Source organism: Zonotrichia albicollis, chromosome 14 (genome assembly GCF_047830755.1).
Source record: "Zonotrichia albicollis isolate bZonAlb1 chromosome 14, bZonAlb1.hap1, whole genome shotgun sequence".
NCBI lineage: Eukaryota > Metazoa > Chordata > Aves > Passeriformes > Passerellidae > Zonotrichia > Zonotrichia albicollis.
Window position 1 is genome coordinate 15,672,631 of NC_133832.1, and position 24,376 is coordinate 15,697,006.

The following is a 24,376-nucleotide window of genomic DNA, read 5'->3' on the forward strand; positions in this document are numbered from 1 at the left end:
TTTATTTTATATATGCACATGAATTTCTTCAATCTCAAAGAAAACAGAAATTAGTAGTTGAAATAAAGGGAAAAACCCTTTAGCAAAGGGCAACTCCTTCTGCACTCAAATTCAACTACCCCAAACAAACAGCTGCAGAAAAACAAGTTCTGAAACAGGACCCAAAGGCACCTGCAGCTTTAAATAAAGGTTCAGAGTTTCTGTGCTCATCCTCTGCAACTTTAAATAAAGGTTCAGAGTTTCTGTGCTCATCCTTTACAACTTCCAATAAAGGTTCAGAGTTTCTGTGCTCGTTCTCTGCAATTTCAAATAAAGGTTCAGAGTTTCTGTGCTCTTCCCCTGCCTGGGCTGAATTTAATTCTCTCTTTAGGACAAATTAGAGAGCAGAGCCCCAACATCCCTGTGGTTTTTAGAAGCCTTCATCTCCTGTCTAATGACACAGGGAGGATTTAATTTACATGGACACCTCCAAACACTTTATGCTTGCTTAGTGCTGGAACTTCATTTCTCTGAGGAAGAATTTAATATTTGGAGTATCAGGTAATAATTGGTTTTAAACTGTTAATGATAAACTCCAAACCAGCCAATTTTGTGTCTTTGTAGCAATGGCCATATGGTCAGAGAAAACAGAAGTATTGACAGGAACAAACCCATCTGAAGAGGTTTTGGGGCAGTTTCACCTGGCTCAGAACGTTGATATTTCCCTGTGCAGCTGGGCTGGGGTGGCTGCAAGCAGCAGAACACTGAGGACAAAGAGGGATATCCTGACAAATTGGAAAAAAAACAAGTTATTTTGGGTTTTGAGCATTGCTTCATTTCTTGAAAATACTGATAAGAACAGCAAAACCACCCTGCCCTCCAAGGGAACACAGTCAATGAATGTGGGACTCAACCCCTCTCCACTTCAACAGGTAAAACTTTTCCATGGAAATAAATCCAAGGATTCACCTCCCCAAAGTCTCCATTCCACTCAAGGAAGTAGGTGGTATTTGGGTAAATAAGAAGAGAATTCCTGAAAAGTTATTACATACTCAGCACAATTTCCTGCACAACAAAACAAAGACAGAGCTCTATCTTGAAAAGCCATTTCCCAACACCCTCGCAGGGCTGGCCTGGAGCAGGGAATCCAGTCCTGCCCTCCCTGCAGGGCAAGGCTGCTCCCAGGGAAAGGTGGAGACAACCAGCACAGGGGCAGAGAGGAGACTGCAGGATCCCAAACCCACCTCTGTGCACACTGAGGCATCACAGAATCCAGCATGGTTTGGGTTAAAAGGGACCTTAAAGCCCCATCCAGTGCCACCCCTGCCATGGGCAGGGACACCTTCCACTGTCCCAGGCAGCTCCAAGCCCTGTCCAGCCTGGCCTTGGACACTGCCAGGGATCCAGGGGCAGCCACAGCTGCTCTGGGCACCCTGTGCCAGGGCCTGCCCACCCTCACAGCCAGGAATTCCTTCCCAATATTCCATCCATCCCTGCCCTCTGGCAGTGGGAGCCATTCCCTGTGTCCTGTCCCTCCATCCCTTGTCCCCAGCCCCTCTCCAGCTCTCCTGGAGCTCCTTTAGGCTCTGGGGTCACTTTGGAGCCTCCTCCTCTCCAGGTGAGCACCCCCAGCTCTCCCAGCCTGGCTCCAGAGGGGCTCCACTCCTGGAGCAGCTCTGTGCCCCCCTCAGGACTCGCTCCAGCAGCTCCAGCTCCTTCCTGTGCTGGAGGAGCTCTGCAGGTGGGGTCTCACCTGAGCAGGGCAGAATTCCCCAGTTCCTCCTGCCATGCTGGGAATGAGCTCTGGAATCAGGGGGTTCTGGGGGCCAGGGCAGCTCCAGCCTCTCCTCCACCAACATTCCCAAGTTTCACATCATCCCCAAAAGCCTCTCAGTGGTTCCAGGCCTCCTCTAAACCCCTGGATTTACCCCAAACCAAGTCAGGTTGGAGAGGCAAATGCAGCTGGGGGGGTTGTTCATGGACCCACCCACAGGGAGATCTGCATCAAAGAGCTGCTGGGTCCCCAAAGCCACTTTATTCCAGCAAATCTCAGGAAGAGCAGCTCAAACTGCTTTTGCTGTGGTCTGCTCTTGGCAGGGAGGGATTCATCATCCCCAGGAACTATTCAAGTGGTCAGGGGAAAAAAAAAAAGGAAAAAAAGTACAGTCCTGGGAATTCACAGGCTGCACTGACATTAAAGATGAGCTAATACACTAAATCTTACATTCTAGACTAAAAATAAGCAAGAAAAATCCCATCTGGAAGCATTAAAGTCCAGGCAAATTTTGTAATTTATAGGAATAAACTGAAGTTTAGTGACTCATTAAATATGAATCAATAGCAGAACTTGTAGAGGTGTCTCTACAGCTTTGTCACCCTGTCCTGAAGATTTTTGACTCAGTATGGAATTCAACAGATTACATTTTAGAAAGGTTACATTTTGCAAGGGCACTTCTGGCAAAGTTCACTTTTTTTGCAGTGGTTTCTATTACACATCAGCTAAAGGTCACTCCCAAACCTGGGCTGAGCTGAGAGATGAATTCAGCCCACAGGACCACAAAAAAATAAAATAATTTGCATTAATCATCTCAGCAACAAACCTGGAGCTGGAAGAAGTGACAGTGGGTAACACATTTCTAAGTTAAATAGCTTGAGTTAGTTAAGTTAAATAGCTTTTGTTTTCAGAGATTATTCAGTTATTATTTTGTTTTCAAAGATTATCTAAAAAGCAGAAACACAGTAATTATTCACAATAGAACATATTTAACATATTTTAAAATAAATAAACCAAATACATATTGTAAGAACAGGCCCTGAGATGTATTCTGGACTAACTCAACAATCTCATGTAACATGGTCCTGTTCTCATATTCAAAAGAAGGCAACATTTTCCAGGGACACTCCTACAAAAGCTTCTAAGAAAAACAGAAAATCTCCAGGACTGCCCTTGCAGCAAACAATTCCTGTCCCCAGAGCTGGGCCTGACCTCACTTCCTGCTGCAGCAAAAATTCCAGCTGAGCTCTGCAAGACTCCAACATCAGTCTCACTTAGCTCCAGCCCAAATTCCAGCTGAGCTCTGCAAGGCTCCAGCATCACCTCCCTTTGCTCCAGCCCAAATTCCAGCTGAGCTCTGCAAGACTCCAGCATCACCTCCCTTTGCTCCAGCCCAAATTCCAGCTGAGCTCTGCAAGGCTCCAGCATCACCTCCCTTGTGTCCAGCCCAAATTCCAGCTGAGCTCTGCAAAGCTCCAGAATCAGCCTCCCCTTGCTCCAGCTCAATTCCAGCCAGCCCCCAAGGAGCACTCAGTGCTCACTGATTCCAGCTCAGATTCCATGGAAAAGCCTCTGCAGCTCCCTGGTTGCTCCTGAGGGCTGGCTGATATGGATTCACCCAACCTCAAGCCTGGAAAACATCAGGGGTTCACAGCAGGCAGTTGGAAATGTCAAAATTCACAGAATTCCCACAATGATCAGGTTGGGAGAGACCTTAAATCACTGAGTCCACCCCATGCCCTTGTCCCCCAACTGTCTCTGCTAGTTTGGATCCCAGGTGGAATAATGAGTAATTCCAGGGCATGGGGGCAGTTACAGATAAATTATTGGAGTTGGGGATCTTAGAGATCTTTTTCAACCATAATGACTCCATAAATGTTTCGTAAACCCCTGGGAAGAACTCCCAGCATTCCTGAGCCTCCTTCAGCCATTTCCAATGTGCAGCTCAGGAGGAGGCACCATCAGCTCTGTCACTTCCACTTCAATGACACAGGAGAAGCAACTTCAAAACTGTCACAGCAATATCTGGAGAAAGGTTCTGGCCAGAAGAATCTTCCTGGACAAACACATCACTCCTATTTTATCAAGGGTTTTTGGAGCAGTCAGCACTAATTTACAATCTACAATTTACAGACATGTTTCTCTTTAGGCACTGACAGTGAATTTGTCAGTATTTACTGCAAGACATGGAAGAACAAAAAGGTTGTGTATTTCTTAATGGCAATATAAAAGAAATAAGAAAAATTTAATAAACTGAAAAAAAAAAATTTTTTTCACTGGTATTGTATCCTTTAGTCATGTTATCTACTGTGAGATTATCTCCTGGGCAAATGTGTAGCAGTATTACAGATTTAGTGAGTTTCAAAGTTCCTGTTGTCTCACATTAAAGTATTTTTTTATTCTATTAAAAATCTCTCTCCAGAAAGATCTCACACTGACTTTAAATGGGAAGAACACTGCACACAGGCATGGATCAGCTTTATTCCACTGTCCAGAGAAGAAACCAAACAGATTTCATATAAACAGTGAAAAACAATTTTAATAACCCCAGACAGAAGCTGTCCCAGAGGCTGGATTTTCATTACAGTAAGTGCTGGATTTAAGATGAAAAAGTTCCTATTCCAAGGAGCTTATTACTTAAATAGAGACTTTATTTTTTTTTCTTTTTTTAAATACAGCATGCCTGAGTTAGAAAGAACAATGTGTCCAGGAAGGAGAGCCTGAAATTCAGCAGAGACTTCCTGATTTCCAGGTTCAGTGCCTTATGCAACCTGACAGCCTGATCCTAAATTTTCACTTACTGCAGGAGGTAAAGTACACTAACACTGCTCTTTACTAAAAGCAGAATTGTATAAAGAGCTAAAGCTTTACTTAAACCTTTTTATACTGACAGAATCCTTAATTAGTAGTATAAATATTATATAATACATAAAAGTATAGCAACTATATTTATCTGAGCAGGGGGAAAACCCCATGTTCTCTGATAAAGAATATTATTTATAACTGCCATGCCTTAAAATCCAGATCTCCTACAAACTGAAGCTCTGAGTATTTTACACTCCACTCTGTCAGTTCAATTTTCCATCACTCATCTCCAAAGGCTGTTAAAAAGAACAACCACAGAACCATCCCAAAGCCATCCCCAACCTCAGGCTAAGGAATAACCTTGTCAAAAAGATCCAACCTTAATTACGATTCCTAAAAAACCCAGATATGCCCCATGCAATTCTAAAGCAGAAAAAACTGGGGAAATAAGACCCAAGCTGCCCTCTCCCACCCAAACTTTTCCAATAAACAGAATTAACAAGGTGCTGAAGGTACCATCCCACTCCTAAAATAGTTTGTGCCCCAGGACCACACGTGAGACCTGGATGGACTGGCTTTACCTTGGGCAAGATTAAGGCAAGGAGAGATTTAACAGAAGCTCAGTTACAACCCGAGCTCTGCAGGGACCACCCCTGCTCCATAAGTCATCTGTTCCCCACTAAATCCATGTTTTGATTAAAATCCTGGAAATCATTTCTAACGGCCCCCGAGGGAATTGGGCCACAGCATCTTGTGGGAAGTTTGGCTTCCAGCCAGGAGGGCAACACAGCCTTGAGCCTGAAAATGTTCCTCATGATTTACCCAAGAAATGAGCTCAAATATTCTGAATATTGAAAGCCTGTCTGAAAATGTCCATTATGAGTTACCCAAGAAATGGGCTCAAATATTCTGAATATTGAGAGCTCACCTGAAAATGTCCTTCATTACTTACCCAAGAAATGGGATCACATATTTTGACTATTCAGAGTCTGATCCAGGGGTGGCTTTGACCCAGGTGAGGTCTGTGACCTCAGGAAAGCTCCTTGGAATAGGAACTTTCTCATCTTAAATCCAGCACTTACTGTAATGAGAACCCAGCCTTTGGGACAGCTTCTGTCTGGGGTTATAAACTTGTCTTTTAATTGTTTATGAAATCTGTTTGGTTTCTTCTCTGGACAGTGGAATAAAGCTGATCCATGCCTGTGTGCAGTGTTCTTCCCATTTAAAGTCAGTGTGAGATCTTTCTGGAGAGAGATTTTTAATATAATAGGAAAATACTTTAATATGGGGTCACAGATCCCATATTTGACCTCACCAAAATTCCAGACACCAGCACAAGGCTCCCACACCCTGCTCCAAGCCTTTGCTTGGATTACAGGAGGATTTTTAATTTACTATCAACGCTCATCTCTCAGGCCAGACGCCTCAACTCTCCTAAAATTCTGCCTGGAGGAGGGCTAAGGTTGGGATGGAATCCCTCATTTCCCAGACACCAAACCCCCTAAAATCACCCAGAACCAGCAGCTCCAACCCAGGCAGGCCACAGGAGCTCTGCCCCAGGGCTGTGATCGCCTTTCACCCCGGCTCACCCTGGCCATGGATCGGCTTCCTGGGGAGTGTGCCAGGAAAGCCATCACCCACAATTGTCCCCTGCACTCCAGGATTGTTTTCCAGCCTGAAACCCCATCCCTCAGGATTCCTGTGCCCACCCTCCAGCCTTACACCCACGTTTTTCCACGCTCCCTGCTGCTCTTCCCAAAGGAAACTCCACTGGGAAGAGCTGGGCAGAAAAGCTCTGTTGGTGCCCAGAGTGCATTAATTTGATTTGAGCTGTTATTTAATATTATGCTCACGTTAAGGCCATGCTTGCCCTCAGAATTATTCATTTAGGAGGCCTGTAAAATTGGCAAGAACAGTTTCTAGAATGCAAACATGACATGACTTTTAGATAAATATTTTCCTTTGTTGTTTTAGTTCTTTTATGGCTTTTCTGTTATTGCCAGAGAAGCAGAGTTGAATCCTGAGCACTTGTGTGCTGCTTCTTAAGTGACCAGTGCCATAAACCAAAATCCAGGAGCCCCTGAAAGGTCCCATTCCTGTCCTAATCCCAATCTTGCTTCTCCAAATGTTCAGAGAATGGAGCATTTCAAAGGACTGAGACATTAAGGTGCTTCATTCTTATTTCAGTTTAATAAATAAAGGGATTAGGAATTTTCTAGCTGCAAAAATGTTGTTACAAAAAAAAAAAAAAAGAGAGAGAGAAAATAATAAAAAGAATTAAACATAAAATATCTTTCTTTGCAGCTATTAGGAACGTGACATAAACCAAGGTGCTAATAACGGAATAAACCAAGGTGCTAATTTTAACATCTTAATGCTACATTAAACAAAAACTTTCAAGCTTAGATGAAAAAGCCTTTATTAAATGCAATTTAACAACAGGCTTGTTTTAAATATGATTTTCCAAGTGTAAAACTGTGAATTTAAAACATTATTCTGTTTTTTTTAGGCCTTGAAGCAAACCAGTTTATTTACACATTAACCATATACTATGGAAATTCTATATCCAAATGGTTCTCTAAATCACTTGGAAGCTGTGGAAGCAACAGACACCACAGTCCATGGAAAAGAAATCCAAAAAACTTCTGCCCAGAGGCACAAGACAGAGAACAAGCCCTTGTGTGTGCCTGGAATTCTCTCTGGGGCCTGAACTGGTCAGCAAAAAGGCAGCTGGAATTCCCACCTGGAAGTACCACAGAGCTGGGCAGATGAAACAAAGAGTTTCCAAGTGTGCCAAGGTTTGCCAGCTGGGAACTGCAAGTTCCTACAGGGAGCTGCACCCTCTCCCAAGGCTCTGAAACCAGGAGAAGGATCTGCATAACTGAGCACAGCTGCTCTCCATAGGACACACTTGTCTTAAACTGGAAGGCAAAATTGAAGCCATTTTATGATCATTTTTTTCCTTAAAAATAAAAAAGTTCTGCCCATTTACCAGATTCCAGGGGAAGAGCTGTGGAAAAGTTTGGAAGCAACCCAGAGCTGTTGTGTGTGTGCAGACACGTTCCCTCCAACAGGAACACATCATTCCACAGCACCTTGTTCATGCCAGTCCCTCCCTCCAGCCAGCAACACCCAGCTCATGGCAAGGAAGAAATATTAAAGTATTTTAAAAGCTTTTTTTAAAATCTTCCAGTGGGGACCAGGAAATTGGGGAATTTAAGAGCACCCAGAGCTTGGCTGCTCTGCTTTGTCCTGTGCCACGTGTGTCCAAACCTGGATGAAACCTCCTGGGATTGAGCCAGGAAAGCACCAAAATTGACCCATTTTAGTGCCAGAGCTGGGTGATACCTCCATGAATTTGGGAGCATTATGGGATGGCAGACACACACTGCTGGTAGGAGACAGGGGTGATCCAAAAGCTCTTTCCCAAATGCTTGAATTCCCCATCTCCACTGATTTATTTCCTTTAAACTCAGCTCAGGGAGGGCAATGATGCAGATTATGGAAACCAAGAGCAGCCAGGGCGTTTCCAGGAGAGGCTCCTACCATGAGACAGCTCAGAGCAGTCAGCTGCTGCCTGATCCAACAAAAGAGGAGGAAAATCAGCATTTCACAGGAGGAACAAACAGGAGTTTGCTCCCAGGTTTCTGCAGCTCTGCTCTGCAAATCACCAGTGCTGGATGCAGCACAAACAGGCCTCTCTCATTTAACAACCCTCTTAAACCAGGACTTCAAAACCAAGCAGAAAACCCCAGCAAAAGTTAAGGATTTCTTCAAACTGGAGCAGATTAAGCAAACCCTGAGCAAGGAGGAATTATTTTGATACAGCAGCTGCAGACTTTTCCTTGCACAACACCAGAGGTTGGGGCTGTAACACTTTAGCTCAGCACTGGGTCAAATTAGGCTGGTTAGAACAGGTTATGCTTAAACCCAGGGCTAAAACACACCAACAAATGACTGCAATTACCACAGCTGAGCAGTCTCGTGGCATCAGACCATGTGCATTTCTTTAGTTCATGGAAAATGCAAAGGAAAAATGCAAGTGTGAGATCATCCCCATGAGGCTGGAGCAGGAACACTTCCCCCAGGCTGGGTGAGTGGCCAGGAGCAGCAGAATCACTGCCACAGCTCAGCTGATGGCTGGCAGCACACTGAAATCATTCCTTGCTGTACCTGAGCTTTGAATATTGATTTGTAAATCATTGAACCTGCTGGAGGTTTGGGGATTGAATCACATTTTTATGGAACTGCCTAAGTAGAAATTATCAGTTTTGAAGAACCTAGGGATATTAGTTTATGTGAGTTTTTATCAAGTTTATATTTTAAGAAATGCAGGCATTAAAAAGGAAAATGACAATTTACAATACACCAAAAGGCTGTTTACACAGTATCTTCCAAAACTGAATAGTTCCTCTAAATAACTCTCACCCCTCACACTGAAATGGACAAAAATACACATCTGGTTGACATGATAAAAACTTTTTTTAAGCAGAATCTGCTTAAAACCAACATGAACATACCACAAGTCCTTCAGGAGCATAAAACTCCCCCCATGCAAACACTGAACTGCCTTCACTCCTGACTGGAGATGACAAACCCAAGTGACATCAGTGGGCACTTTAATACCTCACTCAGCAGAACTGAAAGCAAATTATTGCCGTGGAAGAGCAGAAAAAAACCTCATCTGAATTTATAAACCTGATTTAACCTGGTTAAATGCTTTCCCTCCCAAAACACCTGTACACATCCAGGGAATGCAGCATGATTACCACTTCTTTATCTCTTGTATGAAATCCATCTGCTGATTGTGTTTTGCTTTCCAGCACTCCTCCCCAAGGTTTTGACAGATTCCCTTCTGCTTTTCCAGCAGATCAGTTCCCTGACCTGAGCAGTTCCAGGAGAAGGAACTCAGTTCCAAGATCTCCAATTAAAACCAAAGGATCCGAGCAAGGCACTACCAGAGTGCTATCACCCACTCCAGCTGTTCTCTACACAGGAAATGCATTTGGCTAAAAACAGAATTTACTTTCTTTATCCAAAGCCAATTATGCAATTCTCTCCAAGAGAAAACTTCCAGCTAAGTGGGTGAAGGGAGAAGAAAGAGTAAGAAATGTGAAAATAGAGATAAGGCTGCCACCTTACAAAATCAATAATGTTCCTGTGGAACCTGAAACCTTTCTTACCTCAAGAACTCAATCAGTTCTTCCTTCCCTAATTCATTTTTTCCATTTGATAAGAAGTTGTCCAGTACTTTCTTCCACAAAAAAAAGAGTCCTAATGTCAAATACATTCATTTCAACCCAAAGCGTTACTTAGAGACTTAATGAGAAAATAAACACTTCATAAAACCTGGGAGAATCCTAAATTCTGTGTAATTACCGTTGTCACTCTCCTGACTTGGAATTCCTCCTGGTGAGTGTTCCAGTGCCTGCTGCAGAGTGAGCAATGTGTGCTGTCCTCAGGCTTCTTTCTGCAGGCAAAAAACCACATTTTCATGTTAGTGCCTTGGCAAACATGAAATCCATGAAAAACAAGCTGCAGGGAATACCAGAGATCCATGGAAAGAGCAGGAGCCAGGAGGGGCAGGCAGTGGTGATTCCACTGAGGAGTTCTTTGGGTGTAACTGGATTTATTTAGTTACCTACAATATAACTGTTCTACTGCTCTGCATGGCAATAGAGACAGAAAAATTCCAAACATCCCCAATTTAAACTGTCATGCACACATTTTCCTTCTGATAAGGGGCATAAAAAGACATAAAGCTGGAAATACAATCCCAGTTTGCTGTTACAGGGCAGCACAGCTTTATTCTAGAAACTGCTCCACTAAAGATGCTCCAGCAGAAGGAAATGAAAAGCTCCAGGAGTCGTTAAACCACCTCAGATGTTGTATTTAATAATGTAAAAATCACCACCTTTCTCAAGCTGCATCCAGCACTAAAACACTTCCTAAAATATTTGCACACTGAGCCCTCTTTTGGCCCTCCAGACACAGGAGGGTTTTGCAGGGATCAGTCAATCCCCAATATTGTTCTTCACAGAACTATTAAGGTTGGAAAAGGTCTCCAAGATCATCAATTCCAACCTGTGCCAGACCCCACTTTGTCACAGCCCAGAGCTCTGAGTGCCACCTTGTCCTGCCCTGGAGACCTCCAGGGATGGGCACTCCAAAACTCCCTGGCAGCCCCTTCCAATGCCTGGCCACCTTTTCCATGGGGAAATTCCTGCTGAAATCTCTAAAGATAAGGCCCAGGCAGGGGCAGAGTGTTCTGCACTTTTACTGGAGCTCCCACACAACAATCCATTGTCATTGTCACCAAAAAGGTGACACTGTCTTCAGGTCACACCGATGACATCACCTGAAGATGCTTCTGAAGTCACAACCTAACAAATGTTCCTCCTGAGCTACTTTAAGTGAGACACTGGAAAAATATTGAATAAAAAGCATCAGGCCCCAGAGTGAATCTTGGGCAAAGGGAGGCATTTTCCACATCAATCAAGATCCTGGGAACAAGGGGAGATTTACATTAGGATTGAAAGGGCCCAAGGGCTGGGAGCCAGTGGTCTGTCTGTGCTGGTCAATACACAGACAGGATTGTGTTAGCACCACTGAAAGAATAAATTATCGCTGCTTTTACAATAAGCTCTTCAAGAATGCTATAAAGAGTTCAGTGTGTGCTCCTCACTCAGGAATCCAAAACTTTTCAGTGAAGGTCTGGCTTGCAGCAAAGATAACAGCTGAAAACCAACCATCTTGACCTTGGGAAGCTTCATGACAATGTGCTAAAAACAGGTGAAAAAATGCACAGGTTCCTGCTTCCACATCCCCCAGCCTTGAGACCAGAGCCTTGAGCAACCCCAGGTTTAAATACTGAGAGTTCAGCCCTGATGCTTTCAGACAGACCAAAATTAGAAGTGAGAAATGTTATTTTTTTCCCTCAAGCGTCTTGTAGGATTACTAATATTGAGGTTTTCTCATCTGCTTTCAGAGATAATTTTAAAATTCTTCTCCGATTCAATGAAATCATGACAGGAAATTAAGAAAATATGGAAGCAGGGAAAGAATTCTTACAATATTTCATAGCAGCTCCTGACTTTGATGAACAATATTATAAGAATGTCTTCCCAGGCACGTATTTCCTTCTAAATCTGACAAGTTTCCCAATTGTGGAAATAGCAAGTCACCAAATAAAAATGCTGCTCTTTCAAGCTTAAAAGATAAATTTTAATTTGCATGAAATTCACCCAAGGCCAGGCAGAACGGGAGCAGAACACTGGAATTTTTCCTGTCTGCACAGTCCACATGAAATATTTGTTTTTTTAAGGACTCACCAAACCTTTCCTAAAAATAAGCATAAAGGATGACAATTGTTGGCAGGGGTGGGACAAGCCCCACAGTTAACAGGATGCCAATGCCAGCCTCCAAAAATGACAATTAAAAGGTCATGAAAAGAGTTATACAGAACATTTATATCCAGATTTGCTGTCAGTGCAACATCAAAGAGAGATGCATTTTGTGATCAAGGCTTGTGGCAGGAAATGGATTTGTGTAGACAAAGTTATCTTTATTCTCTCTCAAGGTGAATCCACCAGGAGTTATTGTTTTAAACCATTCTAACATCCAATTCCTCAAAACCACTGAAGAAGACGAACAACCAAACCAAATCACCACCAAAAATCAGCTGTCCCAAGAGAAGAGCAGGGCAAGGTGGAATTTGTGTACAAGGAGCTGAAATTATTCCATTGCATTGTCAAAGTGATGCTCCATTCCAGATGAAGCCAAGTTTTCCAAAAGCTTGCTGCAACAATCCTGAGCTACAGCTGAGTGAATAACTTGTGAGAGCTTGCTCCAGGAGCTGTGTGAGCCATCAGTCCCAGCCCTGTTTATCCACAGCCCCGTGAAGGATCCCAAACTGAGATCTGGGATCCACTGAATCACTTCAGCTCTCTAGAAAACGAGATTTATTTGATCCTAGCTGAGAACAAAAGATTCCCAGACAACAACAGCGCTCCAAAACTTTCCAAGATTTGGAAACAGGAAGGTAAAAAGCCCAAAGAGAGAGGAGAGTGTAATAGCTGGCTGCTTTTCAACACCCATGATCACACACTGAGCCCTGAGAAAGTCAACATCTTTCCTATTTTACCACCTTATTCTCTTTCACAAATTACATAAACCAAGGGAAGGAATGCGAGTGTGGGAAGCAACTCGGGCTGTGCTTACTTACACAGATACTGAACCAAACACAAAGTACTTTCTTCTACACTGCATCTTAACTCCAAGGTCAATTTATTGGCTTAAAACACAGAGAGGATGCTTCCCTGGTTCAAATGCTAATCTGAGGCTCAGGAAATCTAGATTCAATTCCCTGCCTCACCACATACTTCCTGTGCGACCTTGGGCCATAAATATTTCGGTGCCTCAGTCTTTCCATCTGTGACTGAGACAGTATTTCCCTATTGAAGGCAGTGCTGTAAAGATAAATACATAGGAAAACATCAGGAATCACATACGTGCAGCGGGCTGCTGGGGAACTTATCGGTGTGTCAATATTCCCAATCAGGCAGCAGGGAAAGCCAAGGAAGGGCTGCCAATGTGAAAAAAATTAACTAGCACGGGACAGAGAGAAGACAAAGAAGCAGCAGAATGGACAGAAAGTGACACCTCAATTATTAATTACAGAAAATTTCCATCATTCCAACCAAGTTTTGAACAGAAATGAAACTCAGGAACCAGCTGGGCGAGCTGCTGAAGGGAGCAAATACACCTGCCAGCAATGCATTATTGCCCTGTTTTCAGAGATTATCACACAAAACACTTCAGATTTGAGGTGGCAGAGGGGCTGCTGAGTCTGGGGGCACAGAATCCCCGGGGACTGTCCCCGAAGGGAAGCACCCGCTGCTGGAGCCCCCAGCCCTTTGTGAGACACACAGACAGCAGAGTGACCCCAGTGGGGTCCCCGCTGCCGCTGCCCCAGGGCGGACAGGGGGACACAGCGGGAAGGGGAGGGCAGAAGATGGTCAGCAGGCAGGCAGGGGCTGACAGCAGTGACCTCCCCCTGCCCCAGCCCAGGAGGACGCGGGGGAGGTGTCTGGGACCGGAGCTGCGGAGCAGCCAAGGGGAACAACTACAAGGCTACGTGGCATTCGCAGGCAGCGGCTGCCGGGGAGGGAGCACGGGGGGGCGGCCAGGGGGGACCTGGGGGGGACGACGGCACATGGCAGCCCCTCCTGCCCCGCGGAGCAGGAGCACAAGGAGGGGAAAGGGAAAGAAGGGGACGGAGAATCCGAGCGCTGGGGAGCGGAGCGGGAGCGGGCTGGGGGAAGCGCGACCCGCGGTACGGGCTGGCATTAACCCCATCCAGGCGGGCTCAGCCGGGAGCCCCCGCTCGGCTCGGCTCGGCACGGTCCGAGCACCGGGAGTCCCTTTAGGAGCGGCTCCCCAGAACCGCTGTCCCCGAAGCCGCCGGGTCTCCTGGGGGGATGCCCGCGCTCCGCAGGGCAGCGCACCCGGACAGATCCCGGGCACCCCGAACCCTTGCCTGCCCCGCACCCCGGGCACCCATCCTATACCAAGCACCCCATTCCATCCCATCCCATCCCACCCCACCCCAAGCACCCCATTCCATTCTATTACATTCCATTCCATCCTATCGCAGGCACCCCATCCCACCCCACGTCCCGGGACATCGGATCTCCCGGATCCTGCCCCCACCTGCCCCTTGCGCCACGTCCACCCCGAACGGGTCCCACAGGCCGGGCTGTCCCCCGCCTCCGAACACCCTTCCCGTCCCCGGGGTCCCGCCTGTCCCTCCGGCCGCCCCCGCCCGGCTCCGCGCCGCCTCCCGCCCTCCGCTCCGCGGGGCTCCGCTCCCGGCACTACCCACCGCTCCCCGGCTGGGCACCGCCGCTCTGAGCCGCCCCGGGGAGCAGCGGAGCCCGGGGAAGGAGCCTCGGGGAGCGGCCGGCGGCGGTGCCCGTGCGCTGCCCCCGGCACTGACCGTGTGCCCCGCGGGCTCCGCCGCTTCAGCGCCCGCCGCCCGCCCGCGCCGCCATCATGGAATGCGCGCACCGCGCCTGCGCCGCCGCCGGCCGGGGGCGGGCGGGCGTGCCAACCACAGCCCGAGCGGCTCCGCGGCTGCCGGACACCGCGCCCGCCGAAAGCTGCGCGGGGGGGCGGCCCCGGCGGGCCGGGCTGGTGGCACCTGGGGGCGGGTGACATGTCTGGGCACTGTCTGTCCCTGCCGGACACCGCCGCCACCCCCGGGCACTGCCCGGCACCTCTGGGCACTGGCCCTTATGCACTGTCTATTCCCCCGGTTTCTGGCTATCCCCCTTGGGCGCTGTCCCCTGGTCACTGTCTGTGCCCCTCGAGCACTGCACTGTCACCCCCGGACACTGTCCCCTGGTCACTGTCTGTCCCCCTTGGCCAATGTCACTCCCAGGCACTGTTTGTCACCCCAGTGCTCCACCTGTGTCACCAAACCTGTCCCAGCCCCCTCAGGGATCTCCAGTCTCCTTGTGCCACGACAAGGATGAGAGAGAGGTTTCCCACTTTGGACATTGCACCCCACGATTTGGGGGTCACAGCGCGTCCCTGACCCTAAAACTGTGAATGAACCCTAAAACTGTCACAACACCAAAACCTTTAATGGTGACAGCGTGAAAGTGAGGGGACAATCCCGACTGAGTGGGCAAAGAGAGGAGGAAGGAGAGGCTCCATCACTGGCTGTGCCAGGGGAGGTTTAGTTGGATATTAAAGACAACTTCCTCATGGGAATCATTGTCCAGCACTGGCACAGCCTGTCCAGGACCCCCATCCTGCACAGAGACCCCATCCCTGCAGGGATTTAGATCCCTGTGGATGTGACACTTGGGGACATGGGTTAGTGGTGGCCTTGGCATTGCTGGGGAAGGGCTGGACTCCATGGAGTCCTTTCAAGCTGAATATTCCTGTTATTCCATGATCTTGTGTCCCCTGACAGGCAGCTCCATTCCCATGTTCAGCCTCAGAGCATCCCAAACCCTGCTGCAAAGAGGATCAAAAAAATCCCTCCTGAGCTGCAGAGCCCCTCTGGCACATCCATTTATTTTCATGGCAAATAATGTACCAATTAATCTTACACTCTACACCTTATTTCCACCAGGCAGTTTACACCAATATATTTCCATTAATGTGTTTTAAAAAATGTGCCTCAAACTTGCTTGAAGCAGTGATTTCAGAGATATTCTGTGTGGAATTCAGCTCCATGTGGATGTAAAATAAATGTGACAGCTGTGCTTTCATACAAGCCCCACTAAACTGTGGATCACAGCAGAAAAAGGTCACACTTGACATTTATATGCAATATAATAAATGTGTATATATAATCTATATAATGGACATAGAAAGACTAACCTTTTAAAATGAATGGTCTTGTGTTTACCCCCAGATTGATCTTAGATGTGTTCATAATGAATATAAAAAATGTTATGATGAATAGAAGAAATTGTTCCCTAATGTCAGAGAATTTCTCTCTGGAAGGGGTTGATTTGCCAGAATGAACACCCTGTGCTGGACAGAACTAAAATAAATTCCCATCCATCTTTTTAAACAATCAGGTCCTGGTTAGAAAGGCCAGAAGAGGTGGTGGCTGCTGAATTTTTAAGCAATTAATAGGTTACCTTGCTAAATAAAGGTCAAAACAACTCTCAGAGTAACCTTTACCATTAATTTTACTCATATAGGCCCATAAAATGATGAATATATTCCCTTCTAATTGGGAACAAACGGTGAAAGAACATAAAATCTGTTGCATCTGAAAAGCAAAATTTTATAGCTGAACCCACAGCAAATTCCAGGTGCAAAAGGCAGGAGAAACCTTTTCCTCTTAATAAGATAATTGGTAAAAATCTCTGCACTGAAATTCCTCTCCTTTCCAACCCTTCCACAAGTTTTCCTGCACACATGTAACTCCTGGCCTAATTCTCTTCCCTGTGGAATAGTCTGGATCAGCACATCTCATGTTTTATTATGGTTGATAAGAAACTATAAATTTGCCTTTAAACTAGAGTGAAACCTTCAGACGAAGATTTAGGGGAAAAATATTCTGCTGCTTTGTTTTCTCACCATGAGTCTCACCGTGCTTTTGTCCTTGATATTAAACTGAATTTCACTGATGGCCCCAAATGGAATTCTTTAATTCCAGCTCCCATTCAAGTCTGGGCACACCTCAGGAAAGGTGGAAGACCAGACCAGCACAGGATTCAGTGAGTGCAGACCTGCTTTGGGAACAAAAAGTTGGTTAATAATTTCACCTTTGAGAGAATTCCTGGAATCCTCAGCACTCCATCTCAGGAATCTCAGAGCTCCACGGGCTCTACCTAATCTGCAGTGCCCTGGGGATTTCACTCTGAAGTGAAATATTTGGGCTTGATTTTTGGGATGTCTCCTGAGAGTGACCCACCAGATGGGATTTGGAAATCTGAAGCACTCTGCCCCAAATGAACTTTGCTGCTGAAAGCAGAGACTCAAGGACTGTTTTGACTTCCCAGGCTCGGTATTTATGCACTGCCAGCTAAACCTCACAAGCTGTGACTCGAGGTGGATGTGATCCCCCGTGGTGATGTCCTGTGCCTGATACCCGGAATAAAGGAGGTCCTTGGGAGGGAATGCTGAGCATTCTTTGCCCTGAAAGCTCCTGGACCCCCCCCCCCCAGCTTTGATAAGGACAAGAATTCCTTTGTAGGTAATAATGCAGTGCAGAAAAATCCTTTTCCCTTCAATCAATATTTTCTCCTTAAGTTTCCTTTTAAAATAGATCTTATATCCTAAAAATCTCATTCCAGCAAAGTGGTGGAGGAATTTCTGGGGTCACAACTTGTTCCCAGTGAGACCTGGGATGAAATATCCCAAAGCTGCCCACACCCCACGGGCTCCTTTCAAACTCCAAGTGCCACAGCTTTTCCCACTCCATGGAAAAGAAATGACCCAATGTTTGCTGCCTACACCCAGCATGACAGCGAGGGAAAAGCTGTTTTTTTACAGCTTGCCTGGGAAGGGAGAGGCGGGATGTTCCAGACGGAAAAGCCGCACGGGAGGAATATTTGGCGTGAGGAGCGCGGTGACCAAACTGCCTGGGAGGAAGGTCTGATCAAATGGGTCAGGAATTACATGGGACAAGGCTGAGGGCAGCTTTAACTCTATTTTGAAATTCCTGGAGAGCCACAAGGACCGCTGTGTGAGGACAGCGGGTTCCGCACGCGGAGCTGGATGGGGAAAAGTTGGATTTTGAGGAAATTTTTGCCCAGATTGTCCTTTCAGTCTGGAGAGGCAGAGGGCACTGGGTTAGGGGTGGATCCAGGCCTGGGAAAGAGGAATTAAAAATAGCAGAATATAACATCAAAGAACACTTGGCAAAAGGAAAGGGAAAGAGAAAAGAAATGGGAAGTGGAAATGAGTCAGGAGGGAGGAAAGAGAGGACAACTGGGAAGAAATCTGGGCTTATAAAGGAAGGGCAGGCTCTGAAATGGAAAAAAAACACATGGAAAAGAGGGGAATTGAGGAGAGTCTGTCTTAACAAAACAATGGCATGAGGCAGTGCCAAAAGCATGCTCATTCTTCCACTAGAAAATCTGGAATTGAAATTTCATTTTTTTAATTTGCTGATTCAGCTGCCCTAGGTGAGTTAATAAAAATGAAGGGGCAGGGGCAAAGAAAAATATTAAAGAAAAGGAAAAGAAAAGCCTTTGACAGAGAGGGGAGAAAAGAAAGATAAGAGGAATATTGCAGTTACAACATATCCCAGTCTGAATGTGGGTTGGGGAGCTTGAATAACAAAAACCTGGATGCACACCCCCCTCCACGCCAACACCCCACTTATCAGGGGGATTAGCAGCCATCCTGGAGTTTCAGCTCCAGCCCATAATAAAAATGTTTGTTTTTCCATCCTTGGACTGCAATAATAACGATTCTGGTTGTTTGAACTCGTGTCCAGCAAAGCCTCCCTTCTCCTGCCTTCGCTGTGGGCTCAGAATTGGAACCATTCCCTTGGCTTTCCCTGGCTCCACACAAACCCTGCTGCCTGCACAGCCTGGCAAACAAACTCGCCTGGAGCAGCAGCACCTTGCAGGGAGCTGTGCTGGGATGTGCAGGAGCGAACAGCGGGGCTGCAGCGGGTCCTGCAGCTGCCTGCGCTGGCACCGCGCCCTCCACACCCGGAGTGCTCTCCCCAGCTGTGGGATCTGCTCCTCAGGGAGCAAACCAGCGCGCTGGGCTGGGGGTTTGGGGGGCAGCACAATGGGAAAGGCCTGCAGGGCATCAGGAGAAGGGGTTTTCCTCAAGGGTCACACACCTGCTCCTCTGGGGGTGCCCTCATCCCTGTTCCATGGAGTCACAGAATCCCAGGATGGTTTGGGTGGGAAGGGACCTTAAAACCCATCCAGTTCCACCCCCTGCCAGTGCAGGGACACCTTCCACTATCACAGGCTGTTCCAAGCCCCATCCAAGTGCTGTTTCTTTGATGTTGAAGCACAGAAGCAAATCAACACCAGCAGAAACGCTTTAGGGTTATTGAACACCCACTAAACAAACAGGTGACACTGGCAGAGGCACAGGGTGGTGACCAGTCACTAAAATGGAGTCATTTTAATTGAAAAAACTACACCAAGTTTGGAGATTTTCTTCTGGGTTCAGTAGTATTTTTAGAACTCTCTGCCCTCTCAGTGGTTTTCAGTTCTTATTGAGTTCTGGTGGTGCCTATAGCAAAAAAAGAGATGTATGAAAAAGAAAATGCAGGTGTTTGTATCAGTACGGACAGGCCAGCACGGAAGGCAGGGAAGCCTGGCAGGGGATGGCAATGCAGGTGGACACAACATTTTGCTGTCTGTGCTTCTTTCTCCAAGCAGGACCCAGAACCCCTCAAGAACCCTCACTCCAGACCAGGAGTCCTGGTACAAACCTGCTCCCATAAAATCCCTCTGAACATCAGCCCTGAATCCCCAACTCTGCTGGCACAAAGTCACCATAAAAACCCAACCAAAAGCCCTCTGCAGCCCACAACAAACACTGCTGGTGTTTATGGCTGCTGGAGGTGGCCAGGGATGAAGTTCAGTGCTGGGGAACACCTGGTTTATGATTCCTTCACTCGTTATGGGGCAGAGCAAACATTGCCTGTCCTGACCTTGAGCTGCTCCCACACCTCCCTCTGCCCCGTCCTGCAGGCTGAAAGCACAACAGGGGCTGTTTGGAAAGGGGAATTAATTAAAACCTGGCCCACTGAAGATCTTTCTGTGAGCAGGTAGGAAAAGCTGAGTTTGCCCCCATCCCTCTGCCATGCAGGAGGGAGGGCTGGAGCTCCCACCTTGCCACTGGATACCTGTAAATGGTAAAATCCTGGAGTAGAGAAGTTGTTCCTCACTTCTCTCAACCCCAGTCTGGAGCTGCTGTCACCACCATGTGAGGAGAAGGCTGTGGAACACCTGCCTGCTCTCTCCCACCTTCTGCAAGGTCTTTCTGCTCCATTTCTCCTCAGTTTGTTCAGAAAGGGCCCTGATAGGAATCAAACATCTCATTTCAGTCCAGTTCCAACCACTGGCTCTGTTTAGCCATAAATCTATAACTCTTGCCCCAAGCCAAGAAGCAAACAAGACAGAAAGAAAAACCCAAATCCAAACAGGCTGAAGAACTCTGTGCCTCAAGAAATTGTTGGGAACGGGCAGGTCCAAGCAGAGGCTTTGGGAAACAATGTGGGCACCTGATGAGGGTTCTGCTCCGGAGCAGAACGTTCAGCTGGAGAAAACAGGATCTCCTTGTGGGATGGAGCCCGTCCTGCCTCCCTCCCTGGTGCTGCAGCATCCCCAGAGCCGCAGGGGCAGAGCTGCTGCCAGGGGGGCACGGGGACAGTTCTGCAGCTGACCCATCACAGGCACCCAGGGCTGGGCCAGGTCTGTCACCTGGGAGTGTGCTCACAGCTCCAAGGAAACCAAAGCAACCATCATTTAAACATGTTGGAGCTGGAGATGCTCGTCCTTGCTCTGGTGATGAAAGGACAAACCCAAAATAAGTTCATTTCTAAGGCTGTTCTATATCAGAGTGAAGCTGTTGAACAAACCATCTCCAATGCACTTTCCTGCTGCTCTGCATGAAGAGAACACTTCCAGGATGCTGCAGAAGCACCTGAATCCTGTGGTTTTATCCCAAAGAGGGGATTTCACTCCCTGGGCTGGGCAGGGGCTCATTTCCCTGCATGGATTTCAGCTGAGAAAGGTCTTTGGAGAGCAGAACAGGCACCAGAGCCAATGTCTGGGGAACAGAGAGAAGGGGAAGGACAAAAAAAAAAAAGAAAAAAAAAGAGGGAAGAAAGCAAGCAGAATAAATCTGAATTGTAACAAAATTACAGCCTGTATTGAAATCTCCACATTTGGAATTGATTTTTTTCCATCAGACAAAAGGCTGAGTTCAGTTGTTGAAATGCTGATTTCTTTTTTAACTTGTTCTGAAGGGCACATGCAGGGGAGCTGCAGGTGAACCCTCAGCAGTGGAGGACTGATAAAACCTGAAATATCCCTGCGTCAGGTGTAATGTGATGCTCATCCCTTTGTTTGGGCTGTTTCCTTCCTGCTGGGCACTGGGAGCAGGTTTCCTACCTTTGCACAGGTTCACTTGTTTTTCTGGCTGCTGTCCTTGCTTTAACTCCCCCCACCTCGCTTTTAGGGCATGCAATCCCTTTTCCCTTCACATTGGCACCAAAATCCCCCTGTGCACGGAAGGTTTGCTGTCCAGCCCTGGGCTGAGAGTGCTGGAAGCTGCAGCACCTTTGGGAAAAGCTGCCTGTGCTCCCTGATCTCCCTGTTCCCTGTCCACATGGGACTTCAATTGTTTCCCTCCAGTTCTCCATTGTCTCTCTCCAGAGCTCTATTTCTTTCCTATCTGGCATTTTCCTCCCTGTCCCCAAACAACCTCTTTTACTTGCTCTCTCCTACAATAAGCCCATTCCTCGTGATTGTTTCCATTCCCTTTTTTTGTTTTATTTTTTATTTTTCACTTGATGGAGGCCTGGGGGCCCTGCTCTGTGCTGGGGTCTCCTTTAACAGCCACAACTCCCCATCAGATCAGTGTCCTCAGCTCTGCAGAAGGGACTCTCCCCACCCCAATGAGCATTTTCTATCTGATGGATTTTATATCAGTGCAGAGCTGTGAATCAGGTCTGGGATGCAAAATAAGAAGCAGCCACATGGCATGAGGCACTTGGGAGCACTTCAGGCTAAAGAGAAAAAAAAAAACCAAACCAACCCACCCAGCAAAAGGCAGAGATGCAGCTGTGAAGAATTCAAATATTGGCTTCTCCAGGGAACCTCCACGTTGTATCCATTACTGAAATCTACTTATTTGTTTGGGGCTAATGATCTCCAGTTTGAGATTGGCGTGGATCTGGTTTCCCACCCTCAGAGGGAAGGTCCAAGCACTGATATTCCATGGGAGGGGGTGGCACAAGGAGCATTTCTCAGCTGGCAGAGCAGATCTCTGGGACAGAACCTGCAAATGGAATTATTGAGGACACTTCAGGAGAGAAAGCAGAAAAACCCCAAACTGGCCCCTTCCCACCTTCCCCATCTCCTCTTGCTATGAAAAATCCTCCTCACTGCTCTCCCTGCTGCTGTGCCTGCTGCTGGGGGCTGCTGGGAGTGGGGAATTTCAGGGATTCCTTCCAAAGGCTCCACTCCAGGAATGCTGGCTTTGCCATTTCCCTGCTCTGGAAAAGGGGCTGGAGGCTCCGGAGGCTGCAAATGGGGCCTGGAGCAGAGCTCATCCATGGGACTGATGTGGGGATTGTCTGTGATGCTCCAGCAGTGGATTTTCCAATCACTGTGAGAAAAGCAGAAGGAATAAAGGGGGGTGAAAGTGGAGTATGGAGCTGTGACATTTCCTGGGATGTGCCTTGAGGCTGTCTCTGCAGGGCAGAGCTCCCGGTCACCACCACCCCAGTGCTCATCCTGAGCTGCTGGTGAGCTCAGGGCGAACTTTCCTGCTGGAGAAGGAGGTGGAGAATGGCCTGGTGCTCCAGCATCCACCCCTGCCCCTCTGCCACACCAGGAATAAGTCACTTCCCACTTGCCTGGCAGTCAGGGGTCCCCACTTGTTAGGGGTGAGATAAGGGGTGAGATAAGCACGACAGGATGAGGATGGATTTGTGTTAGAGCTGGGAGAGGGGGGTGAGCAGCTCCTGTGTGCCAGGAAGGGATTTGGGACCCCTGATCCCAGAGTTCCTCTGCCTTGGAGAGGGATGGGGTGGCTGAACCCCCACAGTGGCATTGCCCCATTCCTTCCTCCTGACACCAAGTGTTTGAAGCACCTCCTTCAATAAAAAGCTTGGAATTACTCTCTTTGGCCTTAATCATGCTCAACATTTCTACTGGAGCCGAGGGAAAGCCTCCAGACATGGAATGTTTAATATTTGTAGCTGTGAGTGGCCCCCTGTGACCGGTCACCCTGCAGAGCCACCAGATCCTTCCCCCAGGGACACGTGGAGCGTCCGTGTCTGTTCCAGCAGTTTCTCCAGAAGCAAACACACATTTTGAGAGAACTACAGGACCCTTGTTTCATAAAGAAATGAAGCAATCTCCTTTTCACTTCCCCTCTTTGCTGTTACTTCATCTTTTCTCCCCCAGCGGTGCCAGCAGCGTCCCCGGGCAGCGCGTGTGGGACATGAGCAGGGCTGGCCTTTTGTCACGGTGTCACTCAGGGAGCTCTGTTAATCCCTGCCCTTATCAAAGGTTGCTGGGCTTTAAAATCCTCCTCCTGATGGATAAAATGCTGTCAGCGCCTCCTCAGGGGGCCCTGACCCCTTTAGATTTGGGAGAGGGACAGAAAATGCCTCACCAACATCAGGGTCTTGCTTAGTGTTGCCTTTCCACCACTGCCTTGGTCTTCCTATTTATGTATTTCCATATGAAATCCAGCAAAAACCATCAATAAAAGGCTTTAAATATAAATCACTCCATCCAAAAGGAGTCCAAACTGTGTTTGTGTGAGCTGGGATGGCAAAGGTGATTGAGGGAAAAGCCCCTGAACTTTGACATAAAATAGAAAGAAACAAAAATATTCCCCAATTTACTACAGCCCCAAATCTCCTCCCTCTCCCTACAACTCCTGCAGTTTGTATTGACATAATCCTTGTAGTTTGGATAAAGAGCTGGTATTTTGCAAAAATTTCAATTTTCCAGGGAAAGCAGGGGCTGAAGTATTTACATATTTTTTCTTGTAAGTGAATTACATTTGGGATTGAAACTTCAGCTTTAACATTTCGTTATCACTCTCCTTGGTTCACAGGAGGGCAGTATTCTCCTGGCTGTGTTGTTTTTCTAGATTTGGTAGCTAATAAACCATATTTCTACTTTTACCTTCCTTCTCAGAGTCAGTTTAGCCATGGATTGTGTGCAGGGTAAGAGCAGCCTCCTCCTCCTCCAGCAGCCCTTGCTGGAGCACAGTTGTTTCAGAGGAATATCCAGTAGAAATAAACAGGGAAAAATCAAAATATACAGCTCTGCTGAGGGGTCAGTGCTGGGGGAGGAGGCCACGAGCTCGGGCACCTCTCTGGAAGCTGTGCCTGAGTTTACACAAACTCAGTGTAACACTGGACATTTGCTGGGGCTGTTTCACCAGCAGGATTCCCACCATGGGAGAGAGTTATCATAATTAGACAATTAATTTGAGTTGAATCATTGGTGTCACTCTCTGTGGCTCTGGAGGCTCCTGGGTGTCCTCTGCCATGTGCAGATGCACCAGGGACATTTGCTGACCCTCAGAACAACCTCAGATTCTATTGATTAGTTTTAGTTTTAA

At 47.2% G+C, this 24,376-nt stretch overlaps 1 protein-coding gene across 1 annotated transcript in view; it reads right to left on the bottom strand.

Moving 5' to 3' along the window:
* The window catches only part of LOC102075014 (fibronectin type-III domain-containing protein 3a), a 39,033-nt gene extending 24,348 nt beyond the window's left edge, over positions 1-14,685 (bottom strand). The window contains exons 1-2 of the mRNA XM_074551361.1: positions 14,556-14,685; positions 9,938-10,028 (exon numbers count right to left, since the gene is read on the bottom strand). The gene's annotated coding sequence lies outside the window, so the exon portion shown is untranslated. The remainder of the gene's footprint in view (positions 1-9,937; positions 10,029-14,555) is intronic.
* Between the last annotated feature and the right edge of the window lie 9,691 nt (positions 14,686-24,376).